Source organism: Gastrolobium bilobum, unplaced genomic scaffold (assembly GCF_033153095.1).
Source record: "Gastrolobium bilobum isolate Gb01-03AN ecotype WA unplaced genomic scaffold, APGP_CSIRO_Gbil_v1 utg19882, whole genome shotgun sequence".
In the NCBI taxonomy this organism is placed as follows: domain Eukaryota; kingdom Viridiplantae; phylum Streptophyta; class Magnoliopsida; order Fabales; family Fabaceae; genus Gastrolobium; species Gastrolobium bilobum.
Window position 1 is genome coordinate 45,924 of NW_026898319.1, and position 4,262 is coordinate 50,185.

A 4,262-nucleotide genomic window follows, 5' to 3' on the forward strand; every position below is an offset into this window, starting at 1 on the left:
CAAATCTAATAGCATGCAATCCAATACATAACATAACTGAATACTACATAGTCATATCATCATGCCTGAATACATAAATGTACATGTATCGAATATGAACACTATGCAACAATACATCTTTTCCAAAAATACGTCTAAAACAAATAGTAGCATCCGACCACCCAGAACTCCACATCCTCATACTAGTACCTCTAGCCACGGTTAGTGTCCTTGTCCCATGAGGCTCTTCAATTAACTGTGTTCCTAAAATCATATCCCCAAACGGGGTTAGAGACGAATCTCTAGTAAACTCCAGGTTTATGGAAAACCCTCCATACCCTGGGCTCACTTCCTGCATGACAGTCAGATACATAATATACAAAACATCATATAAGCAATTATCATAACTGAACAAAGCATATATACATATCTTATCAAAGACAAACGCAGTCATTCCCAAGGGATGACCCCAAGCGAAAATCAACGCACGTAACAAATATCTTTTACAAAAATCATCACAATACTCACATCAGAACAAAACGTGTTATATCAAAGATGTACGCAATCGTTCCCAAGGGATGACCCCAAGCGGAAATCAACGTACGTAACAAATATCATTTACAAAATCATCATACATATCCCATAAAACATGTCATATAATCAAATATCATAACTAAACAAAACATATACACATATCTTATCAGAAACGTACGCAGATATTCCCAAGGAAGGACCCCAAGCGGAAATCAACGCACGTGTTCCCAAGGGAGGACCCCAAGCGGAACCAGAACATATCAGAGGCGTACGCAGTCATTCCCAAGGGAGGACCCCAAGCGGAAATCAACGCACGTGTTCCCGAGGGAGGACCCCAAAGCGGAACCAGAACATATCAGAGGCGTATGCAGTCATTCCCAAGGGAGGACCCCAAGCGGAAATCAACGCACGTGTTCCCGAGGGAGGACCCCAAAGCGGAACCAGAACATATCAGAGGCGTACGCAGTCATTCCCAAGGGAGGACCTCAAGCGGAAATCAACGCACGTGTTCCCGAGGGAGGACCCCAAAGCGGAACCAGAACATATCAGAGGCGTACGCAGTCATTCCCAAGGGAGGACCCCAAGCGGAAATCAACGCACGTGTTCCCGAGGGAGGACCCCAAAGCGGAACCAGAACATATCAGAGGCGTACACCATCAGTCCCGAGGGAGGACCCCAAAGCGAACATCCGGGTACTATACAATCAATGGCCAGATATTGTTACAGAAATCATATTACAGAAGTCATATCATAACAAAACATATCATATTAACACATATCAAAGTAAATACATCAAAACAAAACATATCATATTATCATATAGCTCTATATGAATGCATCTATATCATATATCTCATACATATCATACAACCTGACCACAGTCCGTACACTATGGCGGAACACAAAGTAGGAGCGAACCCCATAAACATAGAGCTTACCTCTTTGAGCTTTACAATCTGCTTACTTGAAGAACAAGCTACTTATCATACTCCACGAGAATCCAAACGTTCACAGTCCCTAGGTACACCTAGAGAAGGAATTCAACTTAAAACTCAATAAAATGATATAATGCCATGTAAATATACAAGAAACACACTTTATTGTTTATTTTCTTTTTACTTAATCATATTAAGTCATGAGTGGGTGGTTCTTTGTTCAACAAATCCCCACAAAATTCCACATATTCACTTAGTCTTAGGATAGTCCCAAAAGGCCTTTAGAACACTCATTACTCCTCTTAGCACCTAAAAGTCTATTTTTCCCAATTTAAGGCCGAATGCCCATTACAAAGGAGCTATAAGATTTCTCTTTGTCTAGTGCCTAAACCCAAGCTTAGCCACCTATATAAATTATTTTACGCATATAAGTGTCCTCACTTTGCGAAACAATATCTTCGAACATATACCTCATTTGAAAATGGCCAAAACTCATTTTAAGGCCATACAAAGGAGCTACCTTATTTTCTTTTTTATTTCACCAAAGCGAAGGTCCATACACCTTAGAATATCATTCCACGCATAAAAGTATGCTCGCTTTGTAAAACAGTAACTCATAGCACATACTTCCTTTGAAAATGACTAAGAGGCACATAAAGGAAATCATGCCAACTTCATGATTTCAATGCTTTACTCCATCAAATTCAAGCTTATCACACACCTCTAATCCAAGATTCGTTAATTGATATATACGACACTGTTCATCTCTACAATACTATTCATGTATGCGTCACTATTCACGTATACGACACTATTCAAAAATACAGTATTTTTAATTTTCCAAAATACATTTTCACCGTTAAAATTCTCATCTAAACACTTTTCTCAACATGAGCTAAACCTGAATTAAGCTCTAACATGCTCAATCAATCCAAATTTTTTAAAATGAAAACCTATATTCAATCTTTCTCAAAACTCAAAGAAAACAAAGTTTTCTTAACATGAACTTACCTAGAATGAAGGGAGAAGCTTGCTTCAAGCTCCCATGGCTTCAAGCTCCATCAAAACCCATATTTTCCATGAAATTCGAATTCTTTGGGGGAGAATATCTCTCTCTACAGTGAACCCCACTCAGAAATACTGGTACCAATAGATTCCTCTCGAAATTTCTCACAGGTTTGGCTTTGGAACGAAGTGATTTGGAGGTCTCTAGCTCAAGTTATGAATTTTGGAAGAATTTTAATCAAAATCTCCATTTTCATTTTCTTTCCTTCGTTCTCTCTGTCTCGCGTACGTAAAGAGAAGGGAACAGTGACTCACTTGAGTCACTTATATAAATTCATTATACTAGCGGGTATAAGCTCATCTATCTACACACCTCCATTCATTACCAAACTTTAACCAATAAACTAGAATATTTTTCTAGTCACGTTTCTATTTTTACTTTCACTTTTAGATAACTTTATTTACCCGCATTTTTTACCTCTTAACTGTCATTTTAACTCATTGTTCACCAAAAGTGACTTTATTTCTTTTTCTTTGTAATTATCCTTCAATATTAAATCCATAATAAATGTGAGGGTCATTATATTCATCCCACCTTTTAAGGTTTTTGCCCCCAAAATCACACATATAACATAACACATACCTGACGTCAAACTCAGGATAACGCTGGAGAATATCATTCTCTCGCTCTCAAGTAGCATCCTCAGAAGTCAAACTTTCCCATTGTATCTTAACCCATTGTATCTTAACCATAAGAATAACCATGTTCCTCAATACTTTCTCATCGCGAACCAGAACTTTCAGTGGTCCCACAACAAACTTCAAATCTTACTTTACCTCATTATCGTCGTGTTGAACAATGTGGGACACATCAGATACATCTCTACAAAGTTGACTGATGCGAAAAACATCATGCAAATTAGACAAATGTGGAGGTAAGGCAAGCTGATACGCCACAGGTCCGACCCTCTTTATTATCTGGTGGGGCCTTATGAACCTAGGACTTAACTTCCTCACACCTAGAGCACGCCTAAACCTGTAGTCGGAGACAAACTAATAAACACATGATTCCCTTCATAAAATTCAAAGGGTTTATGTTTCTCAATCTCTTTTACATATAATCGAGCCAACTGCTCAATAGAGCAACTCATCTTGACTGGAATGAAATATGCATACTTAATCAATCTGCCTACCACAACTCACATAAAATCAAAACCAGCCTAAGTTCTCGGCAATGCTACTACAAAATCCATAGAAATACTAACCCACTTCTATTCCAGAATATTCAAGGGCTGCAGTAATCCATAGGGCTTCTCATTCTCAAATTTATATTCGTCATTTTATTTCTCTGAGCTCATTTAAGTTCACTTTTATTCCCTAAGGAACAGTAATAACAATTCACAGTTGGGTTTCTGCACTGTTTTTAACGAAGTGCCCTGTGAATTACAAACTGTGCACTGTTTGCACGCAAAATCGTAAAATTTCTAAACTTATCATTTTTGGTATAAACATGACTTGTTTAGCATATAATGGACTTACTTATTACATCCATCTTCTTACTGAAAATATAATTCCACTAAAACATCAATGTATCAGTCTTTCTACTGATAATATAATTTACAATTTATTGTACATCAGTCCTTGCACTGATAATACAATTTACAATTTCATTGTACACCAGTCCTTACACTGATAATACAATTTACAAATTTTAATGACCAGGGAAACTGCACTCTATGAATTACACAAGGAATATCCTTGATACATGCTAAATGCAAAGCATCACATCATAACTAATACTCTGGTTAA

General features: G+C 37.5%; 1 long non-coding RNA gene across 1 annotated transcript; it reads right to left on the reverse strand.

The window, feature by feature from the left end:
- On the reverse strand, positions 1–2,554 carry LOC133314874 (uncharacterized). The gene is made up of 3 exons (XR_009752017.1): positions 2,460–2,554; positions 1,452–1,540; positions 1–243 (listed from the first exon to the last, which is right to left on the reverse strand). It is a non-coding gene; the product is annotated as an uncharacterized LOC133314874 (long non-coding RNA).
- Positions 2,555–4,262: the final 1,708 nt, after the last annotated feature.